This window comes from Athene cunicularia, assembly GCF_003259725.1.
Source record: "Athene cunicularia isolate RWA chromosome 5 unlocalized genomic scaffold, athCun1 chr5_part1, whole genome shotgun sequence".
NCBI lineage: Eukaryota > Metazoa > Chordata > Aves > Strigiformes > Strigidae > Athene > Athene cunicularia.
The window spans coordinates 38,924,032-38,936,008 of record NW_020799101.1 but is presented as its reverse complement, the minus strand read 5'-3'; positions in this window follow the sequence as shown (position 1 = coordinate 38,936,008).

Here is an 11,977-nt window from a genome sequence, read left to right as displayed (position 1 = left end):
CCCTGAACCCCCCGACATCCCCCCAGCCCAGCACACATCCAAAAAACCTGTAGGAGAGGCACAGGGGACGGTGAGAAAGTGTTGGCACTATGGGGCATCTTCCATGTGAAGAGAAAACGAATGCGCTGGGACTGGTTGGCTGTCAAGAGAGATGGCAAACAAGAGACAGGTTTGCAGGCTTGCCGGGAACCAGCCGGCACAGCGAACGAGCTGCACCTCCAGCCCCTGACATCCCGAAGCATCTGGCTTCGTGCAGCTGAGCGGACACAGCCCATCTGCAGAGTGCACGCTTGATACACACTTCGCTTCTCATATATTTGGCCCCCAAGCCTCCTTTAGAGGTCATTGTTAGAGAAGGTTATTTCCCAGCCGGCCCGGTACTTTAGTTCTCACATCTTATATTAGCAGAGTGTATTTCTGTTCCTGGATGCGTTTGCCTGCCACTTTAGTATATGCCCATAGTGAGGGAGGAAAATCTATTTGACACTTTAACCATAGTCCTTCTTGAGCAAGTTATGCTGTGCCTGCTAATTTCATTCAGGACAGTTGGTAAAAGGTTATCAAACAGCTTGTGGTTGAAGCTTTCAGCATTTTTCTGGAGCAAAAACTGTATGAAACAATACATCCAAACTCAGCAAACAACAGCTGAATTCAAAGGACACAAAGCACCACCTAAGCAGAGGGTGAACCTCCCATCCACTTCTGTGGGACCAGGATTTCATCTGCAACTGTAGGTGCTTCCTAAGAAGTTACAGTGTTGATCACAAAGATGGAAGGTGGCCTTTCACAACAGTAGAAATTGATTTAATGTCTTTTTATAATATGCTCCCAAAAGGCCCAAGTGCAATTGTTTTGATACCACAATAGCTCACTGCTGCGCAGCCTCTGCTTCAGTGATTTTTTTTTTTTACATGTCCACCTTATTCCCAGGAAATAAGAATCCATAGGAACTGAAAGAGCCTCCACCCCAAAGCTGCCTGCCTGTGACGAATAGAAGAAAGACCCGTCAGTCTCGAGGAGAAGCTCCAGAGAGCAAAAGTACCTCCCCAGCAGCCTGACCTTGGCAAGGAGACAGGGGACTCAACATTCGCGACAGGCGGCAGCTCCCTTTAATAAATATTTCACAGCAGAGAACGGCAGACTTGGGGAGAAAATGGAGGGCAGGGTTCAGCCTGTGATGCAAGGTGATGTGACCGGACCTTGTCTAGCAGGGCTGTAGGCCACCTAATTGTCATTCCCGCGCCATGCTTCCGAAGAGCATTCTGTAGTCCTCTGGGAATGCAAAAGTAATTAAAAGGCCCCTCAGCACGCAGTGTTGCTAATGGGCTATTGCCTGCCATGTGATGTTTTTGTGCTCAATTAGAGCTGAGCAACACAGACTGCTAAAAATTCACGTCTCCCTCCAAGAGACACCTGGGTGGACCAAGCCTCCTCTTCTGCTGCATGATGGCCCTCGTCGTGCTTTGCCCTGCAGCGTTTGTGATACGAGCTGCAGGTAGAGGTGACAGCTAAGCTTCGTGCATCACTCTCCCTACCGTGCTGCAGACTGAGCTCTGGCACTGGGAGCCTGAGCGAGCCCTGGTCGGTTCAGAGCAGCCGTCCTAGCACACCCAGGCACCTCTGCGGTGACCTTGAGCTGCAGAATGACTGTGCATATGGTGTGAGGCAAAGGCCCTGGATCTCTTCCAGGCAAGAGCTCGTTCGCGCATTGCATGTCTGTGTGGACTTCTGGCTTCTCCTAGCGCAGTGCAAGGCTTAGCCGGTGCCAGCTGCGGCTGCCTGGCAGAAGAATTCCTCCAATATCCCCCTTTCTCTGCACAGATCCTGTACGAGATGATGCTGAGAGACCTATCAACACCTTTTGCGTTTTCTCAGGAGTGATTTGGCCACCTCAAGGCAATTTCTCTCTGCAATCTCAGATCTGCCTTCTGTCCAGGCACCTCTTTTATTTACCAGCTCTGCTGTGGAGGCTGCCTTGCCAGGTCTGTGTGTCTGATGCCTTGTCTGATGCTCTCACAAGCCTCGATTCACTTTGCAAGCCATCAGTGCTTCGTTCTGGCCAAAACAACAATTCGTCTCCAAGGTATGGTCGGTTGAGTATTCATGGGCTAAACTTTAGGTAATTAGCATTGTTAATGTTCTCTGTGTGATATTACAGCTGTGGGCCTCATTAAAATGTTCTCCTGGGAGAAGCCAGGCGAAGAGTCAGGTGTCAGCTTTGCTTCATGTGGAAAAGCCTGGCTGTTATTCTGAGAGAATTATTTGTTTAAACACAGGATTTACACATGACAGCGTATTTAATCCCCTGTGCTTCTGACAGTCTGAGAGGTGGGCTGAGCTGCTGGGCAGCATCTGGTGTGGCTCAGATGGCCAGCCCCTGGCAGCCCCTCTTCCAGGAGGATACCTGGCCAGAGGGAGGAACTCAGCAGCAAGGATCTCCATCTCTTCTGCCTCGGAAAGCCTCGGGCCCGTGGGCTCCTCCCCAAAACACAGACAGCAGGCAGGAGCCCACGGGCTGGTCTCCCCTGGTGCCCACTGTCTCACCCCATCAGAAGGCCCTGTCAGGTCCTGCCCGTTGCCTGGGCAGCCCCAGCCCCAGCAGCTGCCCTGAGCAGCGGGAGACTAATGAGTGCTTTTAAAAGAAAGGAGAAAGACAAAAGGCCACAGAGGAGATCAAGCTGATCTGAACCAAGGGGAGTTCGGATGGGGAGAAGAGAAATAAAGCTTTCATTTCTTTCTCTGGAGGAGATTGCCCGTTCTTGCTTCCAGGGAGGCTCTGATGGGGAGCCAAGAGAAGGTGACAGTTCTTCCCACCACTGACTAACCTCCCTCTGTGTAGTTTTCCATATGAGCCACCCCTGGGCCAAGTGCTATAGTGCTTCCTGGGACAGCACCAGCCCCTGCTCCTCAGGGATGCCCAGGGCATCTTCCTGTGGCACCACCAGAAGCAGTGCTGATCATCCCAGCCTGCCTCTGTATTTTATACAAGAAATGGGAGATTTGAGCATGTTACCGCCCTGGGCAGGGGAATTCTGTTTCCGTAAGAGGAGTGCATATGCCTCAGGTACTGGGCATGACACATCTGTGCTCTGCAGGAGGCTCTGCATTCGCTCTGTGACCTTCCCGCATCCTTTTCTCCAGGCCTGCCAGCAGCCGGTTGGGCAATTATTTATGAACAGGAGTTGATCTTCTTCAGCTGAAGGTGGTAGTTGCGGACAGATGTCAGTGCAACACATGGGCACCTACCAGCTGTTTGCAGGCTCTGAGCACAGGCAGGCAGAGATGCCCATTAACACAGATGTAGAGAGATGCGTGCTGGCTCCAGACCTGGCCTGCCAGTAGCTGCACAGAATTTAAAGCATAAATGCTGGTGCTGTTGTTATTTTTTAAGGTTTTAAAACATTTTTTAAAGTTTCACCCAGTATGCCCCCATTATCGCTTACTGGGGTGCCTTCCGGGGAGCATGAAGAGCTGTGCTTGTGCCTGGGGAGAACGGTCACCTATGTGGCTAGCTTGAGTACTCAGTGCCAGGCAAAGCCCCATGTTTTGAGATGCCACAGGCGACTGTCATCTTGCCACCATCTGAAACCAATGGCTTCAGCTTCTAGGTAAGTTTCTCCAGCAATAGATTTTGTTGCTATTTTCCTTGGGGTGTTTGGCAGGCTGTTCAGATGGGTAATGACCATGTCTGAAAGTCACTCTATTTTAGGTAATTAAATGTCCTCACTTCCCATGGATCTTCTTTCTGCCAGTGGGAGTGGTAGGTAGGTGTCTGGAAGAGCAGAGAGAGGGAGAGATGCAACGGAGATATCAGTTTCCTGGTGTGAAGAGAATCTAAGGGCCTGGGCAGGAACAAGGGATGGGGACGGGTGAGTAGGAGGAAGCCCAGCAGGATGGAAATTGGGAGAGAAGAGACCACAGGTTGGGAATGGGGATGGAAGATTACCTGACTGCAGGGAGAAGATTTTTACAGTGGGATGATGCTTTGCATCAATTATGCAAATCACCTGTACACTGTGCAACGCCTTCTTGGTTTTGCTGTTTTGGTAGAGGAAGGCTGGCTGCTCCCCACGCTGCCGCTGCAGCCACTAGCAAAGAAAACTATGTCCTTCCCACAGCTCTGCCAACACCATTGGCTGTCAGCACCCAAACTCAGATGCAAATGAACAGAGCCATCCTGATGTCTGCTGAGTTAAAAAAAAAAAACCAAACAAAACCAAAAAAAAAAAAACCACACACCAAAAAAACCCCAAAAAACAACATTAAGGGGGAAAGGAAAATTGGGCTTTGTCTAGTGAAGACCTGTAGTTCAAAATCTTTCCCCAGCACCCAAGACAGTGCAGAGACTCACCCTCTAACACATCATTTTCAGGTTGCTGTGGCAAGGCAGAGTAAAAGCAAAGATCCCCATCTCTGTGGAAGCAAATGTGGTGATGGGGGTGTTAATGGCCATCTGTCTGTCTTACCAGTGTTATTTAATAACTTCTGTTGCATTTCCTGCCTGGTTTTAGACCAGCTTCTAAAGGAAAGAAGACTAGTACTGTCATGAAATCATCTGCTTCCAGCTAATGCTTTCTAAACTCCATCATTTCAGCCAAGTATGATAAAACCATGTAGTTGTGAGGGTCTTATAAGTTTTATGAAAACATGCAGATGAGCAGGGGAGGGAGAAGGAGTGCAAAACATCTTCTTAGTCCCTTCTGAAGGAAAGGATGGGGCGTGACATTACACCATTACACCATTACATGAGGGACTGAGACAGAAAGATTATGAATGCCCCAGCTGAATGGAAAATTGCAATTTGTGACTGCATCTTAAAGGCATTGGAGAATCCCATACAAAGCAACAGAAAACCATAGAAAACAATGCATCATTTCTTCTGCTGCTCATAGGGCCCTGTATCTCACACTGTGGTTGAAAGATAAAAATGTCTGTTGGCAGTTTCACGATGTATAGCACCAGGCCAAGAGCACAGGAGGGTAAATGTATTTGCCTTGGTCAGCTTTTCTGGTAAACACCTCAGCTGGTTCATATTGGAGTCTGGATACCATTTTACACCTGCCGAAAATCTGACCCATCAAATTTTGTGCTGAGGGAAGTGTTTAGTTTTTCTTTCACTAATAAAAGTGTAATATATCAGCGAAATTACCTGTTATGTCAGGCCCTACCTGCTCTTTTCAGAACTTTTCACCAGAGTTAAATCCTGTTGTCCTAGTCATTCGCAGAGCTGGGAGGAACCTGGGGCAGAGGAATGACAAAAAAGCTTAGGAGGAGCCAGTTTTTCTCTTTGGCCTGTCCAAATATCCATAGTCCATCCATGTCCAAGCCTTCAGTGTTTCCAGAGGTGGTCTGCATTTCAGCAACAGGACTTGTGAAAAGAGGTGTCCTTCCACAGGAAAGGAGTTGCTAACAGCCACACAAGTGGCTCTTGGAAAAATTTGACTCCTCCTGTAGCCAGAGCATGCATCCAAGTCAGACTGCAAAATCTGGGTCCACATTTTGGCTGGTCAAGGTATTCAGGGTAGAGTTTTACTTTGCCTCATGGGTTGGATGCAAATCGCTTACTGCAAAGCCTGTGCCATACCCAGACCTTCGTACACCTGGAGCAGAAGCCATGGACAGCAATTCCAGGTAAAAATGGGAATCACGTAAGAAAAACAATTGTGTTTCAGGAGAATTCAGAGCAGGTTTTTATATGGTGGCAGAGGCCAGAACAGTGCGATATCGACTACTAACATCTTTACTAATAACACTAACTTTGGAGAATTGCTGGGCACAGGGATTTTATCCAATTTAAATGTAGCTCTCCTGTGTTTCCTTTGCTGTGAACTTGTGCAGATGAAAGGAAGAATAATAACTATCTTGCAGACAAGCAGTTCCACGTACCAGAGATTAGCAGAGGCACTGGTAAAGCGCAGGGCTCCTGCCGGGTGCTGACATTCCCGCGGCGCTGAGCAGAGCCTGCATTCAAATTATTCTGAGGAGAGTTGGCTCTTCTGCATGGGGCAGCATAGGGGATGTGTCAGGGACCAGGCAGAGGGGTGCTCGTTATTCACAGCTTGCCAAGTGCCCAAGTGTCCACTCGTTATCTGCCCGGCGGACTGGTGTGTGCGCCCTTTCCTCATGCTCTGGTGCACGTGCGCGTTTTCGTGTGCATTTGTGTATCTGTTTCGGGGCTGACATGTTCATCTGATGATACATATTTAAATAATGTAAATAATTGACATGCAATAAGAAAATGCGCTTTATCAAATGAAGCGAGACCAGGCAAGGCCCAGCATCAATTCATATTCATATGCTGTGCATTTCCTCCCTGTTTAATCTGTGTTTTAAAGGAACCTGTCCCTAGTGGGAATTCCACTGCCAGCCCTCACCGGCCTCGTTTTGTGCATGGTATGCCTTCAAAACTAATCCATCCTCAAAGCCAGAGGCTCATGTCAGCTTCATTTTGAGAGTGAGCATTTAATTTCTGCTTGCTCCTGTCCTTTAAAAAAAAAACCCCAACATTTAAGCTAATAAAGGGGAAAGAGCAGGGAGGGAATAGAGAAACAGCAACCCGACTCTCTGTCCATCCATCACAGCTAAAGCCAGCGTTTTATTATGAAGATGGATTTATCCTCGCCCTCTCTCTACTCTGCGTTGACATTAGGACTCTGTCTAAGGCTCCCTAGGCCCATTTCCCCTGGGTTTAAATTCAGTGCCCCTGCACTTCTTTCTCCAGCCTTCCTAAGTTTCTTCTCCCCTCTCCTTATTTTGTACTGGCAGCATAAAGTTTTGAGTGACCGAACAGGGACTTAAAAGTTGTAGTGCCCAGTGATCCTGACAGCAAGGCGCCGGGTGAACAGCACAAATCTTCCCTAAATCCAGCTCGCCTTTGATCCAGCCGTGTGTGTACCCTTTTCAGTCTCGGTGCCTCCAAACGTTTGCGGCGTTACCTCCTTTGTTTTGGGGAATGCGTGGAGCGGCGCTTTTATTAATTGTGCGCCACAGCCTGTGAACAAATTAGCATGTGTGCACAAAGGTGCTTCCCGGCCACCCCTCCCGGGCGGCTATGTATGCTTAATTGGGGTGAGCGTGGCAAGGGAGAAGCCGTCGGGCAGGCACTGCATTTAGCTTCGCTCTTTCTTCCCCTCTCACTCAGGAATTCAGCTACGTTATTTTTGAATCGGGGTCTCCAGGCATCTTGCCTAATTTATGCTGCAACTTTCTCATCGTCCCCGGAAATGCAATTGGAAAGAAGAAAAAAAAAAAAAAAAATCCATGCAGAGGATCTTTAGGAGAGGATGAGGGAAGCTGCCGATGGTGATTATGCACTGAGACAATCAGCACGAAGAGCGGCTAGTGCCTCTGAACAAACAAGTTATCGGTAAAAAAATGGCAGCTTTGATCAATTTGTGTTTTCATTTGCCTCCCTGCGAGGCTGTAACCCTTTAACTTCAAGTCTAGCCATTAAACTCAGACTGCTCTTCCTTGAAAAAGGATTACACAGAAAAAAACCTCTCTTCCTCTCCATCTCCCTGGTTCAGGCATTTAGGATTAGCACTGTATCTCAAAGTTTATGCCTAGTGTTTCTCCACCTCCTTTTGAGCTTGGGCTTTTGTCTTTGGCCTGCACTGCTTTCCTGTGCTTTGTCCTGTTTTCACTCCCATACAGACCATGAAGAACCTGCACGCCTTCGGTGGCTTTTTTTTTTTTTTTTTTTTTTTTTGGGGGTGGGGGGGGAGGGAAGGGTGATGAATGCACTGCTGGCCAGGGAATATGCCCTGAGGAAACTGGCTGGAGCAAGACCCGAGCTCTTCAAAAACAGTGTGAAGGAGTGCTTTTGTGCACTTTGCCTCGGGTATTTGCAAAGCGGCAGTCCGGGGGGAGAGCTTCTGCCGCTGCGCTGGGAATGGCCCCCCCGGCCTTCGCCTCCAGGGCTTGTGCCTCCTGCGGGGGCAAGTGGGGAGAAGCCTTGGGCCACCCCTGAGCCGCGGCATGCCCCAGCACGTCCCCAGGCTGGTGGCCGCGCAGCACCATCCGTTCCAGCAAGCAGCACGGCTTTCACAGGCACTGGCCCAGCAGCACTCGGTGGTCCGTCAGGCGGCAGGAGAAAGGAGAAATTAGCATGCACGGCCCCGCGCCTCTCGGGCCCACAGCAGCCAGGTCTCATAACTCTCCCTTTCTCTCTGCTGTCCTGATGCCTCTATTGTTTCTCATCAGCTCTCATTATGTTGATTTAATGTCTTCTGCCTTCCTGGGGCAGAAATAGCACTCGTCCTTCCCCTGCATCTTCAAGACAACGCTGTGCAGCTGCGGAGAGTCCTTGAGAGCGCATTAGTGGCAGCTCTGACCCATGCCATCGCTTACTTATCTGCTCCAGACGAGAGATTGGATTCCCTGGTCCTACAGACTGTAAATGAAAAGATGAATGGGAGACCTGGGTTGTTACCTGGGTAGAGCAGAGCTGTCGTGCTCTCCGCAGAGGCACAGATCCAGCTCCCCCTCGGTGCCCTCGCTCGGGTACGTTGATGACAATTAGGATATCTGGTTTTGGTACCGTCAGAACAGTGCTGGTCACCTGTTTGGACCATGTAAATGAGCAGGATCTCCACAAGGCACAAAATTCCTGGGAGGTGCAAGACTCAGCTTCTCCATGCTGCCTGCTTTTCTGGTGCTGCATGTGTGCAGGGCAGGGTATGTGGAGAGAGAAACTGAGGCACACTATGGTGTGCCTCAAGACATGGTGCAGGTTTGGTTTGTGTTGAAATGACACAAACATAGGACTGTCCCAAGGCCATACACTGCAATAGAGGATTCATTCAACATAAAGCTTTGGCTTGCTGGAAATAAAGGACTTGTTGGAAAACAGTCCTCAAAGTCACTCAAAGATACTGGCTGGACTCAACAGCTCAACGCCTCCCGTGGAGTTGTTCCAAAGGTACCAACACAAGCTCATTTGAAATGTGGCATGAGGCCTGCTTGGAAGCTAGATCCGGGCTGAGAAGTTTGCTTTGCCCACCAACACCCTGGCCCAGTGCTGAGTGCAGCCTGCCTCCACCTGAGCTGACTTGCTTGTAGGGCAGCCCCAGACCCCCTGCAAACCCAGGACCCCTGGGAAACATTCATCAGTCCCAGACAGCCTGCAGCTGAGCCCAAGCTTAGCTTTGTATCTTGCAAGAACTGAAAAGCCAAATATATTTTCCTTGGTTTCACTGCACCTCCTGTTCTTAGTCTTTGCCTCTCATATGCAATGTCATTGCTGTTCATATTTTCCTGGGGATGAGTCCAGTTAGCATCCTGTCCTGCCATTTCTGAACCCACCAGAATCTTCAGTGTTTTTTTACAGAGGTGGTCCCAGGTCCTCTGCTTTGCAGTTCAGTGCACCAACTTCCCCTTCTCTTTCCTGATTCACAGAATCAGCTAGGTAGGAAAGGACCTTGAAGATCACCTAGTCAAACCATTAACCTAACACTGACAGTTCCCAACTACACCAGATCTCTCAGCGCTATGACAACCTGACTCTTAAACCCCTCCAGGGATGGGGACTCCACCACCTCCCTGGGCAGCCCATGCCAACGCCCAACAACCCGTTCTGTAAAGAAATGCTTCCTGATATCCAGTCTAAACCTACCCTGGTGCAACTTGAGGCCATTCCCTCTTGTCCTATTGCTTGTTACTTGGTTATAGAGACTCATCCCCAGCTCTCTGCACCCTCCTTTCAGGGAGCTGTAGAGGGCGATGAGATCTCCCCTCAGCCTCCTCTTCTCCAGACTAAACATCCCCAGTTCCCTCAGCCGCTCCCCGTACGACCTGTGCTCCAGACCCTGCACCAGCTCCGTTGCCCTTCTCTGGACACGCTCGAGTCATTCAATGTCCTTTTTGTAGTGAGGGGCCCAAAACTGAACACAGGAATCGAGGGGCGTGCCGAGTACAGGGGTAAAATCACTTCCCTGAGGGACAATTTTGTCTTTGTACTTGGAATCTGATGGGGAACCCAGCTGGAATCTGGCTGTTTCTGGGCTTTACAGAAAGAGGCAACACTAGGAATTTTATGAGCACAGAAGGTGGTGCAGCCAGGGGCTCTGGCCTCAGACAAGAGCCACCCTGGTTCCCTGCCAGAAGCTCTTCTTCATCTCTTCCCTTTGGGTTTCTGCCTGATTGAGGAGGCAGGTGAGTTGTGATCTTGAAGAACTGCCCCAGGCACAGAGCCAGGGGAGACTAAGAGCAAGAAGATGATGATGGGAGGTGTCATGGGAGTAGGTCAAAGATGGGAGGACATAGAAAAGAGGGAGGAAAATTCTGACTTAGCCTTCTGCTGCAGTTTCCAGGGAAGACAACCTTATTCTCAGCATTGAAAAAGTTCATTCCCTTGACAGCCTGTCTCCCTTCTTCCCAAGGTCTATCTCAGAAATAATGAAAGTGAATTCATATTGCACTAGTCGAAATAAGTACAATCATCTTCCAGGAGTATTTACATGTTGGGCTATAATTAGCAGCTTCCTTGGCACTAGCCCACATGAGCTGACAAGTCATGGTTTCCATTACATACTACATTTTTCCATATCATTGCTCTGTCATGAGTGACTATGAAGTGAGTTAACCAGACTCAGCAGAGATGAGGGATTGAGTGAGCCATGGTGGAGACCAGAAGAGAAGCAGGTGATTTTTCTTGTTGGGAACTGGCTGAGAATCATTAACACCTCAGTTAAATGACTACCTTCTAAACTTTATTTTTTTAATATATGGTTTTCAAATAAACTGAGAAGTGGAATTTCAAAATGTCTATATTTCCTAGTGATGATGAAGCATTTCTTCCCTGACTGAACTTCTTTCTCCTACTGAGGTGGAGAGTAGTGCTTTGTCCATCCCACTGGAAGATGTCTCTTGTTCCAACAGAGGCAGATGGAGAGGTGGCACTTAAAAACTCCAAAATGCTCTTGAACACCTTTTCCTCCTAGACATTGCCGTTAGCCACTCAGTCGTGACAAGACACATAAGGAAGCACAATTAAGCTTCAGACCAGAAATGAACTTCTGCCTACGGAGGAAAGTTATTTGGTTGTGACCAAAGTCTTCAGGAGGCCAAGTCCTTGAGCAACGGTGTCCCTGTGGTGCACTTGCTGAGATTTTCCAGCTTGCCATGTCCCATACATTGCAGCTCTGTCCCATACATTGCAGTCAAACAACGGTTGGGCTATGCTAACATTGCAACCGAGAAGCAAAGGTAGAAATGAACCTTTACACAACTTAAATACCAGCACTCGCCTTGGTCTAACCCCATAAAATAAGGATTAATTAACTTAAATAAATTAACTTAATTAAATTCTGCAACTGTAGTCAAGATCAGCTTCACAACATTGGGTTGGGTTTTTTTTCCTCAGGAAAGACACCACCAACATTACAGCAAAACTAGCTTAGGACTTTATTTATGTTTTCAATAACCTATTGGTTTTTGTTTTAAATATTTCTGGGGGTTTTCCCTTATTTCAATAAACTGTTGCTATAGATAATCTATATACATTCAAAGAAGTAACAGCTTTTATGGAAATGCCTCATAATAAATTGAAAAGCAGTGCAGGTCATTAGAATAAATAAAGTTAAAATTTTCAGTGAGCAAGTGAGATAAATGGACATTTTGCTGCAGAAAGCGATTTTTTTTCCTGTCAGAAAATGTTGATTCATCTAAACTGAAATTTTCCACAGAAAGATGACAATACACTTGATGACAACAAACTCTTCTAAACAAACCAGCAAACAAACAGAAAACCTGATTTAAAAAATCCATTTTATACTTTAAATGGCTTTCTCTTAATTATGTCAATGTCAAATTGAATTATATAACAAAAAGTAAAGGTAGAATGAAATAATTTCCTTTTACCTAAGTCCAACACTTGGATCAAAATTAAAGTCATTTTTTTTCCTAACTTAATTCAGAATTATGAGGCATTTTCTGTTTTGTTGTCTTCTGCAGCAAAAGAATGTCTAAACCATGAAAG